Genomic DNA, 25,481 nt, shown 5'->3' on the forward strand with positions numbered 1-25,481 from the left:
AAGTTTACATTATGTTAACTCTAACCCAGCATATAAGAGTTTTACCTTTCCCAAAAACTATTTCGATCTCAACATTGGAGTTTAAAAAACACTAAAGTATCTGAGTGACAGTGAAAAAGTTAAAAAATTAAAAAGTAATCACTGTCATAGACCGAGAATATGCAAAAACAGACATATTTCACTGGGAAAGCCCTGGTTTTGTTATTGATATCAGTTGTTCTCTATGATAATCGAATTGCATTTTCTAATTAACCGTTAAATGCTCTGCTACAAATCAATAAAGCAAACACTTGTGTCTCTTATAGGGAAGAGCTACGGATGGTCGGTATATACCTTCGACGGGTCGCGCTCGGTGAATCTCGTCATCAATATTGGATATCCAACACTTGCAAAAGGCGAAAGCAGACCAGCCAGGAAGACAATAGTCAATCTGAACCAACGCTGGATATACTGAAACATATAATACATATCACTTACATTACGTTAATCACAGCTCTCCCCCATAGAAGAAAAATAAGCTGCGATCAAATGAGTCAGCGAATGCTTGAGTTGGGCTAGATAATGCAAAAGCGCCTATAGAAATGTTTTCACATGCTGCTCACTGCGATATCTGCCAAAAGATATGTACAGAACTACTGCGACATCTTGTACCCTTATCGCAGTTAGTTGTTCCTCTGACGAGAGCTATGATTGTGTGATAATTGCTCATGCGAATGCGCCCGCTCGTTTCGGTTGGACGAAATATGATGGGAAATCTATTTGGCTTATTAATGCAAAGCGTGATTGCTAATAAGAGGCACATGTATTTATTTTTTTCGAAAATGTCACACTTTCCATCGTTGTCACAAAATCACCGGCATTGAGATATGTTGTAAGTGTAATGTAGCGTTTGCTAATTTTTTGGCAAGCACTAACCCGAGCGACTTCAGTTCCTCTGCTAGAAAAAAGGTAAACCTAAAAAGTAAAGATATTTTGAAGTTTTGATTTTGTTGGTCTGGACCTTGCATCGTGAGCTAAAATTATTCCGTATCAAAGAAAAACTGTTGCTTGGTTTTATGTGTCACTTTTTAATATATTTACATACGTAAATGATATAACATTATAATTTGACTGTTGAGTGGAATATCACAATATTTCGGTTGCCGTTTCAAAAACGCCCTATCTTAGAAAACTTTTGGAACAACTATTTCAATATTTGTTTCAAAAACGCTCTACCTCGGAGTTCGGTTGAAGAACGCCCTGTAGAATATTTCTCATATAAACCCAGGGCAGCTAATGTCGAAATGTATTGAACTTGAGCTCAGGAAGGGCATTTCCTAAAAAAATTCTGAAATAGGGAATTATTCAAGTTTTTCTGTTATAGGGCGTTTTTGAAACGGCAGCCGAGATGAGGCGATACTCCACTCAGTAGTCGAATTGTCGTTGATAAAAATGGCTAATATACACTTAAAAACATAATTTGGTATGTACTAAAAATTTCACAAAAATTCAGGGAATTCCACAACGATGGCGTCTACATTTCCTACGCGCTGCTACATATAAAATAATTGGCGCTGGTTGTGGTTCTGTTGAATTGAAAGCACTTATGGTTGAGTTATTGGCTGAGGTCGTAGACTTTTCCCCACTATCACTGCTGCTGGATGATGAGCATTGATTTTGTATAGCTTCGGATGTATTTCGTTGACCTTGAACTGTTTGTTCAGTATGTGGCGTTGGGGTTGTTGTGATAACAGCGTGATGCCGAAAATGATGTGGATTTGTCCCGTTGGAGCGTTCTTGAAGAAGTTGTTTTTGTTTTTTTAATTCTTGTGAACGTATAAAATTCATTAGAATTAAATAATTACTTAATTCTTGACTCGCGTTATCAAATCTTTGCACTTGGGCATGTTTATTTGACGGCTCCGCAACGCTTATCAGATACGTTGTTAAAATGTTAAAAAATACAAATTTGTTTGAAAGAAACATGGAAATATTTGTTTAGCGCTTTTTTTTTGTTTGTGTAACTGAATTGTGCAAAAATTCGATGTAGCAACTAAAATTTTGAGCTGTAATATTACAAGTTGCAAATGTGACTATTTTTTTGTTGGCTTGATATGAAGTACAGAGGCGTTCTCTACATACTCATACTCTCTTTATGCTTATCAGTTGAATTTTAAAATGAGCATCATTACGCTGTTTTCTTGTAAATTTTAAAAGACGAAATGCATATATACATTCGAATGCAAGTATAATAGATGTGTAAACAGTAAATGTATTCGATTAGGCATCGATTTTTAATACAATATATATAATATACCACTTTTTATACTCAGCAATTTCGTTAAAGGATGAATGTTATCAATAAACAAATTCTTTTTAGAAATTAGGATGCAGGGAAATTTCTATTTCATGCTGAAAACATGAGCCCAATGTTCTGGTTAAATTTTATAATAATAATAACCGCAAAAAATTTACAAGGTCAAATTTGTTTATTTTTATCAGTTTTGTTTTGTATTAAAGTTGTCAATTTTTATTATATAAAGGAATCATGATTGATATGGACTTCCTTATATGAATATTATAAGCATCGAGCAAGATTTTTATCGAGTTAGCATTTGGTTAACTGTACAAAATTTAGTACAGTGTCTTAATTCAGAATTGTTTTCCGATATCGAGAATTTCGAAAAAAGAAAAAATGTGATTAGTCATTACCAAATACCAATCAAGTGATGAAACTTGGCTAGTGGATTCACCCTTAGACGTTGAATGTAAATTCAGTAAAACTTTTGAAAATAGGCATGGCCAAGCCCACATGTATCAGAACAAGTTTTGTAAGCCGTAAATCAAAAGACACGGATATTATTTTGCAATTTAGCTGAAGTATGGTTCCTGGTATTTTAACTAGAATTGCTTGAAGGTCTATCAAAATTTCCAAAATACCTATAGTATATATAGAACGGCGTGAGTGCGAGGATCTTCAGATTCTAGCTGATGGTAATAATGCCCGTAAAATCTACAAAAAAATTCGGCGGATGACGGAAGCTTTCATGACCGGGACAGATTCATGCAGGAATGGTAATGGCGACTTGGTAACTGACGTTCAGAGTGTGCTTAAGTGGTGGAGGAAGAACTTCTCCTCATTGATAGCTAGCGAGCGAGAAGACGAATTCCATACACCAATCGCCAATGATGGAAAAGACGTTCCGGCAGTTGACTATGACGAAATGAGAAAAGCAATATCAGAAGGCACCAATTTATGATGTATTACCCGCCGAGCTGTGCAAACGTGCAGGTGAAGGACATGTATCAACACCTATGCAAATATGACCGGATGATCACATGCCTTCAGATCTAAAAGAAACGCGATCCTGCAAACCGCTCCAATTACCGCAGAATCAACATGCTTAATATGTCGTTTAGGGTTCTATCTAGCATACGGTGTGAAAAACTGAAGCTCATAGTCAACAAACTGATTGGATATTCAGACCTGGTTAAATTCTATCGACCAGATCTTAACGATGCGCCAGATCTTGGAGAAGACTCACGATAAGGGAATCCGTACTCAACATATTTTTTTTGACTTCAAAGCAGCCTTTGACAGCGTGAAAAGGAGTTGCTTGTATGCTGCTATGTCTGAACTTAAGTTCCCTGCAAAGTTAATAGGACTCTGCCAAATAACGTTGAGTAACACCACCAGCTCCGTAGGGGTTCAAGGGGTTGATAAGTGCAATTCATAGCTTCCGCAACCCAACTGTCAATCACACGTAGGCGAGGAAAACCTTGTTACTAATATGCATGTGTTATATATACATATATATTTAGCAGGCAAGGTTCTGGCGACGCCAAGTCCCTAATGGACCTAAGGGATGGGGATGGATGACCCAGAAGGTTCAATGTGGTCATATTAGTTTTTTTCTGAGACTGTCGGGTTAGTTCCTTGTTTTTGATTTTACCATAACGTACCGGACCTTTATCCGGCAAAAGACCATCAACATCGATAACACTCCGCAAAACCTTGGGTGAGTACCCTTATCGTTATAACAACAACAACCAGATCCGGACGGATTGGCAGGGACCTCTCCGGGCCATTCGAAACAAAATAAGGCTTCAAGCAAGGCAACCTCCATTTGTGCGATTGCTTTGCATAATGCTGGAGAAGGTATTTATAGCAGCACAATAAACCGTGATGGTTCAATATTGTGACGAATATTAGTGACACTAAGTGATACTCACATTACTAGTCTGATGCTAAGTAAATGAAGCCACAACAACAATAAAGCAGGCAGTCACTTGTACCTACATAAACAAATATATCATTATGTCTACACATATGTACGTACACGCAGCGGTGAGAGATGCCCAAACACATGCATATATCCTATATGAAATGCTCCCAAAAGTAGACAATTATTTGTGGAAGTATCACTCACATATACACGCGCATATGAGAAGCTATAACGTGCATCTGTAGTTATGTTATAGCTCATAATTTTATAGCTGCTAGTAAATTCTAGAAATAGAAGCGCCTAGAAGTATGCGAACGAGAAATCACAGAGTATAAAAGGAGGTAAGGTTGAGAATCAGTAAGTCAGTTTGATTTAAGTAAGCTATCAGTTGCGAAGTATAAGTGTTATTATGAGGTACTTTCAAGTAGTATAATAAAGACCATCTTTCAATATTGGAGTTATTTATTTAACAGTTTAGTGATCCGAACGTTAGCAGACGATTTGGAATAAGTAAAATTTCACTAAATTCGTTACAATATATCATAAGAGCGTACAATTACTGGCATATGCTGATGAGAATATCAATATTGAACTTTACAAACGTGCTGTGAGTTCTGTCTTCTCTGGACTAGTGGTAAATGAGGACAAGACGAAGTACTCACTGTCATCCACTAGAGAATCGGCCCATTCGTGGCAGCCGAATGTTAACTCGAGACTGTGAAGGATAACATTTCTTTGGGAACCAGATTGAACAGAAAAACCAATGTCAGCTTAGAAATGAAATGGAGAATAACTCTTGCGACAAGTGATTCTTTGGCCTGAGTAGGCAATTGAAAAGTAAAGTGGTGTCCTGAGGAACAAAAATCAATTTATATAAGTCGCTCATCGTACCTTTCCTCATATATGCCTCGGAACCATGGACGGGGTCGAGAGAAGAGGAGATGGCTCCTGGAGTGTTAGAGAGAAAAGATCTGCTGAAAATTTGTGATGCTGTCCATGACGCCGACAGCGAACATCGATGGAAGTATAATGATGAGCTGTATTAGATTTATGGCGGTATGAAATAGTACGGCGAGTAAAAACCTAAAGGCTTCGCTGGCTATGTCATGTGTGAATGGTCGAAACAGCTGCGGCCAGGAAAAAATTTCAGTAGAAATCGCAGCCTGGAAGTAGAGAGAATTGGTGCCACCATTTGGAGTCAGTTATCGCGGAACAGAGATAGCTGGCTTGACTTGTTGTGAAACGGCAATAATCTGTTAGGGAGTTAAGCGCCATTTAACGATTAAATAATGATTGTTAAAAATACATTAGCTACTTCGTGTTTTCCTCTACATATGTGCACAGTTTCCAGTTTATAGCCCAATGACAAGTCTCTTCAAAATTGATCCCTAAATTCCCCTCTCTTATTGTTCCGACCTTGAGATCGAATCGAACCTTGAATCATTTTTCAATAGGCCGATATAAACCAGAACAAAAAACGTTTTATTTTGTTATTATTCCTTGTTTAGAAAGGGTTCTTCACATCCCTTAATTGTGGAACTGTATCATGTCAAGTATCTGTAGCTTTGTGCCAGGGGTTGGAATATGCTACAGCAAAATTCTTGTACATGGAATTAGAATCGTAGTGGAATTCAAGGTGGAGTTGCCTTGCAACCGGATGCCATTGCCCATAAAATGGCGGGAGCTTAATAGACACCATATCAGACCAAGGTGAGAGCTTGTAATTGAAACTTCCCCATTACAAGCTAATAGGTACCAAAGACTCGGCTAAGAAGTGTTGAGTGAAGCAAATTAGTGCCGATAATTGGGCCATTGATCATGCAATTAGATCCGTGTGTGACACCGTGGGGTTGAGTATCCCACTGACAGGTAGTCACGTTAAGCACCTATCGTAATCGACTTGAGCTTGTATTGTTTGCTACTCACGACATTATAAATTTACAATAAAAACCTAACTCTGGCTATCGCTCCATTTTGTTAGTTGTAAATTTTGCAATAACCGTTAAGTAAACTTAAGCTATTTCAACACTAATACTAAAATGTGCCGATGTGTGTTTTAGATTTTAATGATGATTTAGTGAGTAGGAGCATAGTCCAGCGAATTAAACACAGCGCCTTCGCTGGCTCGGCCATGTTTTGCTAATAGAAGATGATGCACCGGTTAACAAAGTATTTTTGTCGGAAAGCACCTATGAAAGATGAGAAAGAGGACCACTCTTACTGGAAGAACCTAGTAGGAAATAAATTTTAAGTCCCTGGATGTGACCAATTAACCCAATAAATGATCGACTAGCGCGCTTTTTTCAATGGTTAAGCGCCAATTAGGTAAGTAAGTATTCTAAAAAAGACTTATATAAGTACATATATTTGAAAAAATCAAACCCTAAGCAAGTGATATTTCATTATATATTATTTATTTTATTAGACATTTATAAAATCATTTTTCTTATATCTTACTATTACAGATCAATAAAACCAAACATTTTGTTTAATTCGGCCTCTTTTATTGATTCGGTAGTTGTTGGAACATAATACTTCGTTTTGGTTATTACCACATCTGGCATATTATCCAGAAATTGAAGAATAGACATTCTATCATAAATATCTGTAACGAATCGTCTAAGAAGACGTCTATGTTGAAGAGGAGATAACTGACTTCTTATTGACTCTAACTCAAGTATGTCATTTTGATATTTGGTATCTTTTGCGATTTCGGCGCACGGGAGGTGGCCATAGAGCTGCCAGGAGTCCGAACATGCGGTGAGGTAAACGAATGTGCATAATAGGAAAAGAACTGCAATCTATTCCGTTGGTTCAAATTTATAAGAAAACATCTTGTTCGAGCGATTGTTGATATGTTGAGTTTTAAAAGATTAACATATTTTTATATAAATAATTACTTCAAATTATACTTGCCAATATAATAAACTATTGTAAGTAAATTTGCTTATCAGCAACTAATATTAATTATTTTTTAACCGCTCGCTTAAATTTCGCTTTTGTCAAAAAAAATATATCTCTTAATTTTTATTTTACATCATAATAATAATAATAACAATAATAGACAAGAGCCTAGTGATAATATAATTTTGAAGAGATATTTAATTGGAATAGATTATTTAAATTTTTTTTTAAAGAAATTCCTATGAGTCATACTGCGCATACCCTGGAACATGGTTTAATATTTACGTGTACACATACTTTTTTCACAGAAATATTCAATGAACCCATGACGGGCTAAAAGACAAATGCTTAGTTACTTATATGCCACATTTCTCTGTGTGTACTGTCAGCTGCGAAATTCATTTCTAAAGGATTGGAAACATCCCTCAATAGTTTTCTACTTCTGGCTAATTCCAATATGCTTTACTCCTTATCTGACGAATATTCGAACTAAAATTCCGTTGAAGTCATGTTCTTATATGTCTAGGCTCTTTTTGTGTTAATTTTTAGGTTTATTTATATTTTGTTTACTTTTTTGCACTTTTGCTTATTTATTTTTTTGTTTCACAGCTGAATAATTGAAACGATCTAAATTCACAATGACGCTAGTCTTCATCGAAGGCACGCCATAATACCAAATGAAAATTCGTTCGATGAACTCGTTCGACCACAGTCGAAGATCGAATGTGTCTCATAATAGGGGCCATAATTAATACAAGTCAAACAAATAATGATAATATCAATTAAGTTCGAATATACATAAATATATGATAAATATATGATTCGAAAAGTAGCTGCCTATATGTGCCGCTATGTCTGAATTTGGTTTCCCCGCAAAACTTATACGGCTGTGCAAAATGACGTTGAGCAACACCATCAGCTCAGTCAGAATTGGGAAGGACCTCTCCGAGCCGTTCGAAACTAAACGAGGTTTCAGACAGGGTGACCCCCTATCGTGCGATTTCTTTAATTTGATGCTGGAGAAAATTATACTAGCTGCAGAACTTAACCGCACTGGAACAATATACTATAAAATCGTGCAATTACTGGCATATGCTGATGACATTGATATCATCGGCCTAAACACCCGCGCTGTTAGTTCTGCTTACTACAAGCTGGAAAAAGAAGCGGTAAAGATGGGTTTGATGGTGAATGAGGACAAAACGAAGTACCTGCTGTCATCGAGCAAAGAGTCAGCGCATATGTGCCTTGGCAACCACGTTACTGTTGGCAGCCATAATTTCGAAATAGTAAAAGACTTCGTTTATTTGGGAACCAGCATCAACACTAGCAACAACATCAGCACTGAAATTCAGCGAAGAATCAATCTTGCCAATAAGTGATACTTTGGACTAGGTAGGCAATTGATAAGTAAAGTCCTCTCTCGGCGAACGAAAATCATACTCTACAAGTCACTTATCGTACCCGTCCTGCTATATGGGGCAGAAGCATGGACCATGACAACAGCAGATGAAGCGGCTTTGGGAGTGTTCGAGAGAAAAGTTCTTCGAAAGATTTATGGACCTCTACGCGTTGGCGATGGCGAGTACCGAAGAAGATTTAATGATGATCTGTACGAGCTATACGCAGGCATCAACATAGTCCAGCGAATTAAAACGCAGCGGCTGCGCTGGCTAGGCCATGTTATGCGAATGAAAACTGATGATCCGGCCAAAAAAGTGTTTCTATCGGAACCCGCCTATGGAAGCAGAGGTAGAGGGCGGCCCCCACTCCGTTGGAAGGACCAGGTGGAAAACGATTTAAACTCCCTTGGTGTGACCAATTGGCGCCGGTTGGTGGAGCGAAGGAGCGACTGGCGCGCCTTGTTGGACGGCCATAACCGTTTAGACGGTTAAGCGCCAATTAAGTAAGTAAGTAATATGATTGCTTCAAGGCTAGTTTTCTCATATATGGTAAAGTTTAAATAAATGACTAAGAAATGCTCCGTTGTTACTTAGGTTTAGAGTCACCCTTTGCCGACTTGGGCTGAGTTTTTCAGTGCAAGTTTCAACTCTAGTTAAAGCTGACTAGAGCTTAGCCCTGTTACCTCGGCCTCGAAAGCCCTTAGGTCATACGTGAGCGCTTTTACCGGCTTACAAGTGTATGATATTGATACACCAAACGTGATACATTTCAAACTTGACTCTTTTATTTAAAACTTATACATTTCACTAAATTTCACACAATTTTAGTACGGCAAACGTCTAATATTCACCTCTGGTGATGGTACTGCAGCCTTGATCGGTATTGAAATACGTAATGCTTTGGTGGTTCTGTAGTCGTTGTCACCTGAGGTGGTGCTGCAGTCGTTGGCACCTGAGGTGGGGGAAATATCATCCGACCAATATCCCTGAAAATTTTAACCAAAAACCAAAAAGGCTTTATGCGTTCGTGTTGGCCGTGCGGTATGGCTTCGACGTAAACAAATGAGTACAAGAACAGAAATACTGTAAAATATTTTATTAGTTGAAACATTTTACTTCTACGATTCGTGATTCGTTCAAAGTTGGATCTTCACTAAACTTCATACAAAAAATATACCACTTTTTATGCTCAGCAAATTCGTTAAAGGTTGAATGTTATCAATAAACAAATTCTTTTTAGAAATTAGGATGCAGGGAAATTTCTATTTCATGCTAAAAACATGAGCCCAATGTTCTGGTTAAACTTTATAATAATAATAACCGCAAAAAATTTACAAGGTCAAATTTGTTTGTTTTTATCAGTTTTGTTTTGTATTAAAGTTGTCAATTTTTATTATATAAAGGAATCATGATTGATATGGACTTCCTTATATGAATATTATAAGCATCGAGCAAGATTTTTATCGAGTTAGCATTTGGTTAACTGTACAAAATTTAGTACAGTGTCTTAATTCAGAATTGTTTTCCGATATCGAGAATTTCGAAAAAAGAAAAAATGTGATTAGTCATTACCAAATACCAATCAAGTGATGAAACTTGGCTAGTGGATTCACCCTTAGACGTTGAATATAAATTTAGTAAAACTTTTGAAAATAAGCATGGCCATGCCCACATGTATCAGAACAAGTTTTGTAAGCCGTAAATAAAAAGACACGGATATTATTTTGCAATTTAGCTGAAGTATGGTTCCTGGTATTTTAACTAGAATTGCTTGAAGGTCTATCAAAATTTCCAAAATACCTATAGTATATGATAGAACGACGTGAGTGCGAGGAGCTTCAGATTCTGGCTGATGGTAATAATGCCCGTAAAATCTACATAAAAATCCGGCGGATGACGGAGGGTTTCAAGACCGGGACAGATTCATGCAGGAATGGTAATGGCGACTTGGTAACTGACGTTCAGAGTGTGCTTAAGTGGTGGAGGAAGAACTTCTCCTCATTGATAGCTAGCGAGCGAGAAGACGAATTCCGTACACCAATCGCCAATGATCGAAAAGACGTTCCGGCAGATGACTATGACGAAATGGGAAAAGCAATATCAGAAGGCACCAGTTTATGATGTATTACCCGCCGAGCTCTGCAAACATGGAGGTGAAGGACATGCATCAACACCTATGAAAATATGACCGGATGATCACATGCCTTCAGATCTACAAGAAACGCGATCCTGCAAACCGCTCCAATTACCGCAGAATCAGTATGCTTAATATGGCGCTTATGGTTCTATCTGTGAAAGACTGAAGCTCATAGTCAACAAACTGATTGGCTATTCAGACCTGGTTAAATTCTATCGACCACATCTTAACGATGTGCCATATCTTGGAGAATACTCACGATAAGGGAATCCGTACTCAACATATTTTTTTTGACTTCAAAGCAGCCTTTGACAGCGTGAAAAGGAGTTGCTTGTATGCTGCTATGTCTGAGTAACACCATCAGGGGTTGATAAGTGCAATTCATAGCTTCCGCAACCCAACTGTCAATCACACGTAGGCGAGGAAAACCTTGTTACTAATATGCATGTGTTATATATACATATATATTTAGCAGGCAAGGATCTGGCGACCCGAAGTTCCTAATGGACCTAAGGGGTGGGGATGGATGACCCAGAAGGTTCAATGTGGTCATATTAGTTTTTTTCTGAGACTGTCGGGTTAGTTCCTTATTTTTGGTTTTACCATAACGTACCGGATGCATATCCGGAAAAATACCATCAATATCGATAACACTCCCCAAAACCTTGGGTGAGTACCCTTGTCATTATAACAACAACAACCAGATCCGGACGGATTGGCAGGGACCTCTCCGGGCCATTCGAAACAAAATAAGGCTTCAGGAAAGGCAACCCCCATTTGTGTGATTGCTTTGCATAAAGCTGGAGAAGGTATTTATAGCAGCACAATAAACCGTGATGGTTCAATATTGTGACGAATATTAGTGACACTAAGTGATACTCACATCACTAGTCTGATGCTAAGTAAATGAAGCCACAACAACAATAAAGCAGGCAGTCACTTGTATCTACATAAACGAATCAATCATTATGTCTACACATATGTACGTACACGCAGCGGAGAGAGATGTTCAAACACATGCATATATCCTATCTGAAATGCTCCCAAAAGTAGGCAATTATCTGTGGAAGTATCACTCACATATACACGCGCATATGAGAAGCTATAACGTGCATCTATAGTTATGTTATAGCTGGTAATTTTATGGCTGCTAGTAAATTCTAGAAATAGAAGCGCCTAGAAGTATGCGAACGAGAAATCACAGAGTATAAAAGGAGGTAAGGCTGAGAATCAGTAAGTCAGTTTGATTTAAGCAAGCTATCAGTTGCGAAGTATAAGTGTTATTGTGAAGTACTTTCAAGTAGTCTAATAAAGATCATTTTTCAATATTGGAGTTATTTATTCAAGAGTTTAGTAATTCCGAACGTTAGCAGAAGATTTGGAATAAGTGGAATTTCACTAAATTCGTTACAATATATCATAAGAGCGTACAATTACTGGCATATGCTGATGAGAATATCAATATTGAATTTTACAAACGTGCTGTGAGTTCCGCCTTCTCTGGGCTAGTGGTAAATGAGGACAAGACGAAGTACTCGCTGTCATCCACTAGAGAATCGGCCCATTTGTGGCAGCCGAATGTTAACTCGAGACTGTGAAGGATAACATTTATTTGGGAACCAGATTGAACAGAAAAAACAATGTCAGCTTAGAAATGAAATGGAGAATAACTCTTGCGACAAGTGCTTCTTTGGCCTGAGTAGGCAACTGAAAAGTAAAGTGCTGTCCTGAGGAACAAAAATCAATTTCTATAAGTCGCTCATCGTACCTTTCCTCATATATGCCTCGGAATCATGGACGGGGGCGAGAGAAGATGAGATGGCTCCTGGAGTGTTAGAGAGAAAAGATTTGCTGAAAATTTGTGATGCTGTCCATGACGCCGACAGCGAACATCGATGGAAGTATAATGATGAGCTGTATTAGATTTATGGCGGTATGAAATAGTACGGCGAGTAAAAACCTAAAGGCTTCGCTGGCTATGTCATGTGTGAATGGTCGAAACAGCTGCGGCCAGGAAAAAATTTCAGTAGGAACCGCAGCTTGGAAGTAGAGAGAATTGGTGCCACCATTTGGAGTCAGTTATCGCTGGCTTATAGCTGGCTTGACTTGTTGCGAAACGGCAATAATCTGTTAGGGAGTTAAGCGCTAATTAGCGATTAAATAATGATTGTTAAAAACACATTAGCTACTTCGTATTTTCCCCTACATATGTGCACAGTTTCCAGTTTATAGCCCAATGACAAGTCTCTTCAAAATTGATCCCTAAATTCCTCTCTCTTATTGTTCTGACCTTGAGATCGAATCGAACCTTGAATCATTTTTCAATAGGCGGATATAAACCAGAACAAAAAACGTTTTATTTTATTATTATTCCTTGTTGAGAAAGGGTTCTTCACATCCCCTAATTGTGGTACTGTATAATGTCATGTATCTGAAGCATTGTGCAAAGGGTAAGAATATATTACAGCAAAATACTTGTACATGGAATTAGAATCGTAGTGGAATTCAAGGTGGAGTTGCCTTGCAACCGGATGCCATTACCCATAAAATGGCGGGAGCTTAATAGACACCATATCAGACCAAGGTTAGAGATTGTAATTGAAACTTCCCCATTACAAGCTAATAGGTACCAAAGACTCGGCTAAGAAGTGGCAAACTAGTGCCGATAATTGGGCCATTGATCATGCAATTAGATCCGTGTGTGACACCGTGTGGTTGAGTATCCCACTAACAGGTAGTCACGTTAAGCACCTATCGTAATCGACTTGAGCTTGTATTGTTTGTTACTCACGACATTATAAATTTACAATAAAACCCTAACTCTGGCTATCGCTCCATTTTGTTAGTTGGTAAATTTTGCAATAAACGATAAGTAAACTTAAGCTATTTCAACACTAATACTAAAATGTGCCGATGTGTGTTTTAGATTTTAATGATGATTTAGTGAGTAGGAGCATAGCCCAGCGAATTAAACACAGCGCCTTCGCTGGCTCGGCCATGGTTTGCTAATAGAAGATGATGCACCGGTTAACAAAGTATTTTTGTCGGAAAGCACCTATGAAAGCGGACAAAGAGGACCACTCTTACTGGAAGGACATAGTGGGAAACAATTAAAGTCCCTGGATGTGACCAATTAACCCAATAAATGAGCGAATGGCGCGCTTTTTTTAAATGGTTAAGCGCCAACGAGGTAAGTAAGAATTCTAAAAAACACTTATATAACTACATATGTATATTCGAAAACTTTAACACGAAAGCAAGTGATATTTCACTATAACTTATTTATTTTATTAGACATTTATAAAATTATTTTTCTTATATCTTACTATTACAGATCAATAAAACCAAACATTTTGTTTAATTCGGCCTCTTTTATTGATTCGGTAGTTGTTGGAACATAATACTTCGTTTTGGTTATTACCACATCTGGCATATTATCCAGAAATTGAAGAATACACATTCTATCATAAACATCTGTAACGAATCGTCTAAGAAGACGTCTAAGTTGAAGAGGAGATAACTGACTTCTTATTGACTCTAACTCAAGAATGTCATTTTGATATTTGATATCTTTTACGATTTCGGCGCACGGAAGATGGCCATAGAGCCGCCATGAGTCCGAACCTGCTGTGAGGTAAACGAATGTGCATAATAGCAAAAGAACTGCAATCTATTCCGTCGGATCAAATTTATATGAAAACATCTTGGTCGCGCAATTGTTGATATGTTGAGATTTAAAAGATTAACTAAATTTTATATAAATAAATACTTCAAATTATACTTGCCAATATAATAAATTATTGTAAGTAAATTTGCTTATCAACAACTAATTTTAATTATTTTTTTAATCTTTCGCTTAAATTTCGATTTTGTCAAAAAAAATATATCTCTTAATTTTTATTTTACATCATAATAATAATAATAACAATAATAGACAAGAGCCTAGTGATAATATAATTTTGAAGAAATATTTAATTGGAATAGATTATTTAAAGTTTTTTTTTAAAGAAATTCCTATGAGTCATACTGCGCATACCCTGGAACATGGTTTAATATTTACGTGTACACATACTTTTTTCACAGAAATATTCAAAAAACCCATGACGCGCTAAAAGGTAAATGCATAGTTACTTATATGCCACATTTCTATGTCTGAACAGTCAGCCGTGATTAATAAGCTACTTCTGGCTATTCTTTCGTGTTTTTTTTTTCATCCAAAATGAGGTGAAAAAAAACAGCAAAATAAAAATTAAAACTAAAAAAATTTTCAGAAAATTTTTGTACTGCACTTTCCGATCAAATAGGGACAAAGAATAAATATCTGTATAATTGGAAAGGTACCAGAGAACGACTTTTTGACTGAGAGCGGGGAAGGCTTAACAAAAATTTTAGGACCACATTTTTGTTAAAAATTTTGCGCTCAGCCGGTTCTTTCAAACAGCATGGTCTTTCCTATAAGGCAGAGTACATCAGCTTCAGCATTTCTGTTAAGAAGGTAGTAAGAAAAGAACCTTCAGAAACCCTGAGACCAGGAACATTATCAAATTCCAAGAAACATGTAATAGAACTTTGACAAAGAGGTGACTAGTGTAGAGGAGCTGGAAGAATATTATAACTTCTTATCAAAGACGCTTATTTTTATGTGTAAACGAAGAGAAGATTCAGCGGAAAAGCAAAGCCATCTTGATAAAATAGGTTATTGATTATGTTGGACCAAATAATAAATATTCCCTTTCCATAATGATCATATGGCATCTCATACAACTTCAATTTGAACTTGAACCTCGAATAACTACTAAACTTGCTAAATATCTTTTTTAAACCTCTTTGTGTGGACCTATAAATGTTTGTTAAAATAAAAATCTCTGTGATATCAACAGCCGTAGTTATATTTTAACAGTTTTCATTAGTATTTTTATACTCAGTTGAGCAGAGCTCACAGAGTATATTAACTTTGATTGGATAACGGTTGGTTGTACAGGTATAAAGGAATCGAGATATATATAGACTTCCATATATCAAAATCATCAGTATCGAAAAAAAATTTGATTGAGCCATGTCCGTCCGTCCGTCCGTCTGTCCGTTAACACGATAACTTGAGTAAATTTTGAGGTATCTTGATGAAATTTGGTATGTAGATTCCTGGGCACTCATCTCAGATCGCTATTTAAAATGAACGATGTCGGACTATAACCACGCCCATTTTTTCGATATCGAAAATTTCGAAAAACCGAAAAAATGGGATAATTCATTCCCAAAGGCGGATAAAGCGATGAAACTTGGTAGATGGGTTGACGTTATGACGCAGAATAAAAAATTAGTAAGATTTTGGACAATGGGCGTGGCACCGCCCACTTTTACAAGAAGGTAATTTAAAAGTTTCGCAAGCTGTAATTTGGCAGTCGTTGAAGATATCTTGATGAAATTTGGCAGGAACGTTACTACTATTACTGTATATGTGCTAAATAAAAATTAGCAAAATTGGATGAAGAACACGCCCACTTTTTAAAAAAAAATTTTTTTAATTCAAATTTTAACAAAAAAATTAATATCTCTACTGTATATAAGTAAATTAAGTCAAAATTCAACTCCAGTAATAATATGATGCAACAAAATACAAAAATAAAAGAAAATTTCAAAATGGGCATGGCTCCGCCCATTTTCATTTAGTTTGTCTAGAATACTTTTAATGCCATAAGTCGAACAAAAATTTACCAACCCTTTTTAATTTGGTAGGGGCATAGACTCTATAACGATAACTGTTTTCTGTGAAAATGGGCGAAATCGGTGGAAGCCACGCCCAGTTTTTATACACAGTCCACCGTCTGGCCTTCCGCTCGGCCGTTAACACAATAACTTGAGCAAAAACAGATATATCTTTGCTAAACTTAGTCCACGTACTTATCTGAGCCCACTTTATCTTGGTATAAAAAATGGCCGAAATCCGACCATAACCACGCCCACTTTATCGATATCGAAAATTACGAAAAATGAAAAAAATGCCATAATTCTATATAAAATACTAAAAAAGGGATGAAACATGGTAATTGGATTGGTTTATTTACGCAAAATATAACTTTGGAAAAAACTTTGTAAAATGGGTGTGACACCTACCATATCAAGTAGAAGAAAATGAAAAAGTTCTACAATGCGAAATCAACAGCGTTTGGAATCTTGGCAGGAATACTGTTAGTGGTATTGCATATATAAATAAATTAGCAGTACCCGACAGATGATTTTCTGGATCACGTGGTTCACATTTTGGTCGATGTAGCTAAAACGCCTTCACATATACATCTAAGGGCCACTCGATTTTAAAACCCTCATTAATACCTTTAATTTGATATCCATATCGTACAAACACATTCTAGAGTCACCCCTGGCCCACCCTAATGGTGATATCTCGAAAAGGCGTCCACCTATACACCTAATGCCCACTCCCTCTTAAAATGCTCAGTAACACCTTTCGTTATTTACCCATATCATACAAACATTCTAGAGTCACCCTTGGTCCACCTTTATGGCGATATCTCGAAAAGGCATCCACCTATAGAACTAAGAATTACTCCCTTTTAAAATACTCATTACCACCTTTCATTTGATACCCATATCGTACAAACACATTCTAGAGTCACCCCTGGCCCACCCTAATGGCGATATTTCGAAAAGGCGTCCACCTATAGACCTAATGCCCACTCCCTTTTAAAATGCTCAGTAACACCTTTCGTTTGATACCCATATCGTACAAACATTCTAGAGTCACCCCTGGCCCACCCTAATGGCGACATCTCGAAAAGGCGTCCACCTATAGACCTAATGCCCACTCCCTCTTAAAATGCTCAGTAACACCTTTCATTTGATTCCCATATCGTACAAACACATTCTAGAGTCACCCCTGGTCCACCTTTATGGCGATATCTCGAAACGGCGTCCACCTATGAAACTAAGGATCACTCCCTTTGAAAATACTCATTAACACCTTTCATTTGATACCCATATCGTACAAACAAATTCTAGAGTCACCCCTGGTCCACCTTTATGGCGATTTCTCGAAAAGGCGTTCACCTATAGAACTAAAGCCCATTCCCTTTTAAAATACTCATTACCACCTTTCATTTGATACCCATATCGTACAAACACATTCTAGAGTCACTCCTGGCCCACCTTAATGGCGATATCTCGAAAAGGCGTCCACCGATAGACCTAAGGCCCGCTCCCTCTTAAAATGCTCAGTAACACCTTTCGTTTGATACCCATATCGTACAAACGAATTCTAGAGTCAGCCCTGGTCCACCTTTATGGCGATATGCCTAAATGGCGTCCATCCATAGAACTATGGCCTACTCTCTCTTAAAATACTCTTTAATACCTGCCATTTGATACACATGTCATACAACCGCATTCCAGGGTTACCCTAGGTTCATTTTCCTACATGGTGATTTTCCTTATTTTGTCTCCATAGCTCTCAACTGAGTATGTAATGTTCGGTTACACCCGAACTTAGCCTTCCTTACTTGTTAGACATTAAAATTTGTTAGTTTACACACAAAAGCTAGGAGGCAACCGTATTGTTATGGTAGCGTGCTACGCCCATGAAAAAAGCAACATGAAAATTTCAAAAAATTGTATGTGCAGAGAATAACGAGGGAAATACAAAAAGTACACACAAGAAAAATAAACAACTTAAAAACACAACAACTACGCAACTTAGGAATACACATAAACAATGACTGGTTCGTAAATAAGACTAACATAAGCTTTACCGGAGAAGTCAAATGGCTGCTCTCGTTAGGGAAAAAATTCACCCTACCTACAACAAAAACAAACTTTTCAGCAATACACACAATTGCAGAAATGGAACAGGCAATTCAGGCATTTGGAGATGAAGATGTAAAGGAAAAAACGAGAAACAAGGTTAGCAATAGGATTCTTCAGTTTAAAAGAAACATAAGAAACAGTCAAACAGAGAAATTCATAATATAAACATACAACAAAAGAAAAACATTCCTAAAACTACACAAAGACAACATAGGGATAACCGACGCAGACAAGGGAAATAAAACTGTGGTAATATACAAAAAATAGTACTCAGAGAAAATGGAAGGATTACTAAAAGATAAAAATACGTATAGAAAAATGAGAACGGATCCAACACACACACTACAAAAGAAAAACAATAAACTAGTGGAAGACCTACACAAACAACAATACATAAGTGCACAAGAAAAAGCTGCGTTATCTTGCTCAGCAGCGATTGCTCCTAGGTTATACGGGCTACCAAAACTTCATAAACCTAACATGCCCTTACGCCCTATAGCCTCGTCATTTAATGTGCTTTGCTATAAATTATCAAAACAAATAGCAACCATCTTAAGAAATATCACGTCGGAAGAGTACAACATTAAGAATGTGTTTAGGCTTAAAGAGCAACTAAAAGAGATACGTGTCGACAGAGAAGAAGTTCTCGTATCATTCGACGTCGTATCATTATTCACAAACATTCCCACGAATCTCGCTATACGTATAATAATGGAAAAATGGGACAAAATAAACACAATTACAAGTATACCTAAAAGCAAATTCCGCGACATCTTAAGTTTTTGTTTACTAGACAACAACTACTTTATATACAACAACGAAGTTTATGCGCAAACATTTGTTATGCCAATGGGAAATCCACTTTCCCCTACAATTGCTGACATAATCTTAGATAATCTCATTGAAAATACCCTCAATGATCTACAACAAAAATCAAATATAAAAATAAAATTTCTGGTAAAATACGTAGATAATATCTTGGCAATTGTCAAACGTAAAGATATCGAAATTATCCAAAATGCACTGAATAATTACCACAGAAAAATACAATTCACATATGAACTAGAAAACGATTGCAATATTCCCTACCTTGACTCTAAAATATACAAAGATAAAAATGATGGAAGTCTCTCGACTGGTACACGAAGTCCTTATCCTCCGGCCGCTTAGTAATTTTTCATTCGTCGCAACCCTTAAAATACAAAATAAATACGGCAAAAAATCTAATACATAAAGTACTAACTATAAGCGACAAAAAATTCTGGAATGCTAATCTTCAGGAAATAAACAAAATACTGAAAAGCAACAATTACCCAGGCACTCTAATAAAAAGCTTAACTGAACACAAAATACTTGAAATCAATAACAAACAAAACACAACAACAAAAACACATAGAGAAAATGAAACAAAGCAATATTTCAGCGCAACATATATTCCAATCCTCTCCCAGAATCTCAGTAAAGTAATCACCACCAACAATCCAACTATATCATTAGCATACAGATCTAATCGCACGCTAGCCACCATATTCACACAAAAAAAAGCCCCATAGAAAAACTGCAACAAAACAATGTCATATATGAAATCACATGCAAAGGGAAAGAAAACGAAAAGTGTGAAAAATTATACATAGGGACGACTAAGAAAGCGCTGGGAGTCCGACTTAAAGAGCATGAAGCCGACATAAGGAAGTTGAAAACCACCACCGCCTTATCACAGCACACTACTACAACTGGACACTCAGCTGATCTTATAAACACAAAAATAATAGACAAAAACAAAAAAGGCAGAACACGATACATATTGGAGAGTTTGCGAATAATGGAAAAAAGAGAAAACACAGTAAACGAGAAAGAAGATACTGAATTTATTGCAGCTACTTACATATTATGTTTATAATCAAAACTTAGTATGACAATGATACCAGTTAAGAGTGGTATTGATTTATGCCCTTAAGTTTAAAATAGCATTAAGTTAAATTTTGTAAGTATTGTTATATATTTGTACGTATATGCCATGATTTTTTGTCTAATGTATATTTGCTGTTGCAAATAAATAGATCACCCCTGAGGATGCTAGGAAGCCTAACGAAACGTAGGGCCGAAAAAGTGGAGTTTATATAACTTGCACTTCAAAACAAATTGGTCAGAAAGCCTAATTTCAATCAAATAAAAAAAAAATACGTTTTTATTTGCATTTTTTGTTTAACAAAGCTGTGGCTTATATTTGATCATAATGTAATGATATAATGTGGAGGAAGATTTCACAGCTGTCATATCGCACGCCATTAGCTCCAGGTTGTATTTTGGAAGTACCAGAGAATGGGGGCATAACAGAGGGCCCCTTTTTGAAATGGTACTTAAATTCCTACTTTTTCAATAATGATAAAATACAGAAAGGAGTGTATTTAGATTGATTTTTGCGCAATTTAATCATAAAAGTTATGAATGAAGATTGCTTTTTAAATTTTGAAACGTTTGCAGCTTACAAATTTCTTTTGCACGCATCAATTTTGCTGGTAATATTCTTGGACAGGCGTCAAATTCTAATAAACCACAGGCGGAGGTGTCAAAAGACATTTTTTTACTTTGGTATCAATAACCTGAATTATTTCACTAATGCCAAAAATATTTATTTAATTATTTATTAACATATAAATGTTTATCCTGACACAACAATTTAAAACGAAATTATCTTAAAGTGCCAGACACCTGTTATACAATTTAACTTCTTAGATGTAATTAATTAAACAGAAAGAAAGGATGGAAGTAGTGGCAGAAGTAGGAGAAGGAAAGTGAAATATACCAATAATAATTAAGATTAATATACTAGAGAAAATATATATATATATAGATTATAAAAGAATACATATATGTTCATATATACTCGTGCTGTACATAACTAGTATTTATTCATTATTGTAATTATTGTAAAAACTGGTCACCTCGTTATTGAAAAGCAGTTAGTTGCCTTAATCTAACAGGAAGAGAGTTCCAAAGACGAACCGCACTTATAAAGAACTGGCGTTCAGAGGTGAGAGTTCTGTGTCTAGTATAGACAAGCTGTGCTGACCTTGAAGATGGGGACTGCAGCCTTTGAAACAGGTAGCTTGGCTCCTTAGTATGGATAACCTTATATATGAATACTAGCGCTCTGACTTTTAACAGGTTTTCAAAAGAAATGTTTAGCAACTTTTTGGCATAAGCAGGCACATGGTCAAGTCGTTTAAGCCAAAATACATACATATAGCAATGTTGTTATAAACAACATTAAATTTGTTCTTACATACATAGTCAAAGTTAGCAAAAACCTCACATCCATACAGTAGCGAAGGTATTAGGTACGCTTTCGCAAGAATAAGTATAATTTTGAAAGGAGTGAAGTACTGTGCTAATAAGAGTGTACGAAGCATTCCATACACTTTACCTACTAAACTAAAGATGCGATTATTCCACGTCAGAGTATTGTTAAAGATTAGACCAAGATTTTTCGCTGTGTCAATATATTCAATGATTGCTCCGCCCAACATTAGCTTGTTTAAGGCTTGTGTATCGAAGTTCTTCCTGCGAATGACAATACATTTCGATTTGTCAGGATTTATTGACAAGCCATTGGCAGATGCCCATGTACCTATTTGGTTCAAGTCGGAGTTAAGTTCGTTAATACATATATCAATACGATTACAGCATACACGCATAAATATGAACATCATCAGCATAAATATGAACATTACAATGTCTTAAAGTATTAGGTAAGTCATTAACATACAACACGAACAACAGAGGCCCCAGGATAGAACCTTGCGGAACACCCTTGCGTACAGGTACGAAATTAGACTTTCTGACACGAGCGTACACAGCCTGTGATCTGAAGATATTTGCAAAAAAAAAAAAAAAATTTTAATTTTATGCACAAAAGTGTTCTGCGAAAAAAGACCTGGATCTTACCCCCGGTTTTGGAGTGGCCCGGGTTCATTGCTCAGTTTATTGGTATCGAGATCAAAACGTGTCTTTTGAACACTTTCTTGACATTTTTGAACGTGTATTAAGAGTGTACTCCTCTTCTGGAGTATTACTAAAGTAGTTTTTAATATATTACGTTATGGGAAAAATATTCAACACACAACAGGAGGACGGACAAGGCAGCAGGTATTTTAATTTGGTGATATATTAATTCAGGTTCTGGCTTTATTCTTGATCCCTTAAACCTGAGTTGTTTGAGCGGTGAGAAGATCCGTTTTTGGCCACATAACATTGAACTCGATATTGCGGCGAACTGTAGGCAGTGACTCCGGGGCCGAAAAGATCGTGTACACATCTGACCAAGCCTTCGCTGACAGCAAATATGCCAAGCGAGCTGCAACAGCTTTTCAGATGCCCGTTCGGGACATCTTCATGTGTACGTTCTAACGAGCATAACGTCTTCATTATATAGCGCACGTTGTTGCTTTAACGACAAAGACACTCACCAAATGATATGGGGGAATGTTGGGTGTTGATAGTCCTTTGCCGGATATAGATTCGGTTCCTTCCATTAAGATTCTAGCACGGAAACGATTTGATATGACGAAACCTTTTAGGTCATACCGCCCTCTTCATACGGTAGAAAAGCTTCTGATAGCCATTCAATGGAAATGATCATCATGGGCGGCTGACTTATAGATCAATGGGGTCATTATACAAAGGTGTAATGTAGCCATAATCCCCGTCCTGGGCTTGAAACCCGCCACATAAAACGACATTAATACAAATAAAGCAGAGCTACGAGGTATAGAGGGACTGTACTTTCATGAATCATGTAACCGGCGGTGAGATATGTCTATACACGGACAGCCAAGTGATAGTACGCTGATGTATCACGAGACACCTCTGAGGCAGTAACGGTGAATCGGCTGTTTTATCAATATATAGTGAAATACCCTCCAACTTCAAAAAAACAGCTGATACCTGTAAAATCACCAAGTAAACTTGGCGTGATTACAACTAGAAAAGAACAGAGTTTTCACTAAATATGCCTAGAAAAGGGATATTCAGGATCACATCCACAAGAATGGAATATTGGTCGTTTGGCCTGCATTGGGATAGAATGTCAATCCCTTTGAAGGGCAGGAGAGGACGGTTGTAAAGAAACAGTCACCCACTTTGTCTGTGAGTGCCCAACACTTGACAACATTAGGTATCGAACTAAAATCTGTTTTGTGCTACCCGATTTAATGGCTGTATCAAAATGTTCCATTAAAGACATCAGGAGATATTTTGATTTAACCAAATGGTTTGAGTAAAACAAGCAGAGCGTATATTTCGTAATTGGTTCCATGGGAAAACAATGTGCATGAAAATGGCGATAGAGCGAGCGAGGCCTCTCCGACCGGCCAGCATAGCCACCAGCCAAACAACTAGGAGAGTCATAATGTCAATTATTTTGTTACGCACCTCCATGTATTAAAATGTTGATACCCGTTGAATTATAGTTCCGTTTTATTGTTAAAAATAAAAGAAAAATAGATACATTCAACGCTTAAGATTCGCTTTTATATAGAGCATGTTTGCATTTCGTGTATGGGCATTACTTGACCTTGCTCTCTCAACATTTTAAGTAATTCAACGATGATTGGTAAATATATGTGCTTACGCCGAATGTTTTTAATTTTATAGCGTTTCCATTTTTCCCTTTCATATTCAATTTTGGAACGCAATTTTGTTATTTCCGTCTGATCTTCACCATCTCCAGTATCCATAGCATCGTCAGCAGTCGCCAACATTTTATCGATTTTCTCCTGATATATTCTCAATCCATCTGACACTAGGGCCATACGATTAAAATGTATTTCACCTTCGCTATATTTTTGCATACGTTTCTCAATTATAGGGCGTAAAACATCAGTCCAATTTTTTTCGGAAGATACTGCGCCCAAATCCAAAGGACCTTCTTTCAAACCATCAAATTCATATAAACGTCCATTAATTGGTATGTATTCAATAAAATGATAAACATCATTTTTATTTTAATTTTTTGTATCTAGCTCATCAAGGCTTTGTCGTGCACTGAGCGAATTTTTGGTGCACTACTTAGAGTAAGTCCTTTTGTATAAGGATCAAAGGACTGCGAAAATTCTTTGAATTCAGTAAGTGTTGATACCAGCTTAATGTCTTCATGGTCACGGTTCAACAGAATGCTCAGTATTGCCTGTGTTGCGCATGCATTGTTAACGACTTGCTTTGCAAAGAATACATTATGTAGACGATCATCGCGTACAACGGATGCAGATGATTCATCATCCTGCACCCATTTAAAAAGGAAATGAGCCCATGTATGGGATCGAGGTCTTTAAATAGGTCAGGTTCAAGATCTAAACTCTAAATCTCCACTTGAACGCCTTTACATCCAAATTCACGTATTAATTCCGTAAATACACCTGGATCGCTCTCAATTAAACACCAGCTGCCTGCAGCGTCGGACATTCGTTTCGATTTGAATAGTATTATATTAATTTTTGTGAAATTTTAATTGAAATCAGCTAACTTTTATATTTATTAAAATCAAACAAAATTATTAAATGAAAATTGTCATGCGTTTGAATGATATAAAAGTCAACACAAAGCGGAATTTGAGAAAAAAAGCGATGCGGATGTAAATTTTTTCAGAGAAAGCAATTTGTATGGTTCTACATACATTTTTTCCTCTGAATAAAAAGGGAGTTTTGTAAAGCGACCACATTATTATACTCAGATGAGCAGAGCTCACAGAGTATATTAACTTTGTTCGCATAACGGTAACCCGTAACGGCATAAACTAATCGAAATAGATATAGACTTCTATATATCAATATGATCTGGGCGAAAAAAGGAATTCATTTAGCCATGTCCGTCCGTCCGTCCGTATGTCCGTCCGACCGTAAACACGATAACTTGAGTAAATTTCGAGGTATCTTGATGAAATTTGGTATGTAGGTTCGAGGGCGCTCATCTCAGATCGCCATTCAAAATGAACGAAATCGGACTACACCCACGCCC

At 36.8% G+C, this 25,481-nt stretch overlaps 1 long non-coding RNA gene and 1 pseudogene across 1 annotated transcript; both read right to left on the minus strand.

The window, feature by feature from the left end:
* Positions 1-1,051: 1,051 nt before the first annotated feature.
* LOC137249463 (uncharacterized) lies at positions 1,052-2,058 on the minus strand. Its single transcript, XR_010952389.1, has 2 exons — positions 1,216-2,058; positions 1,052-1,162 (listed from the first exon to the last, which is right to left on the minus strand). It is a non-coding gene; the product is annotated as an uncharacterized lncRNA (long non-coding RNA).
* A 21,940-nt stretch (positions 2,059-23,998) lies between these two features.
* LOC137248825 (ubiquitin carboxyl-terminal hydrolase isozyme L5 pseudogene) lies at positions 23,999-24,929 on the minus strand (annotated as a pseudogene).
* Between the last annotated feature and the right edge of the window lie 552 nt (positions 24,930-25,481).

Source organism: Eurosta solidaginis, chromosome 4 (genome assembly GCF_040869045.1).
Source record: "Eurosta solidaginis isolate ZX-2024a chromosome 4, ASM4086904v1, whole genome shotgun sequence".
Lineage (NCBI taxonomy): Eukaryota > Metazoa > Arthropoda > Insecta > Diptera > Tephritidae > Eurosta > Eurosta solidaginis.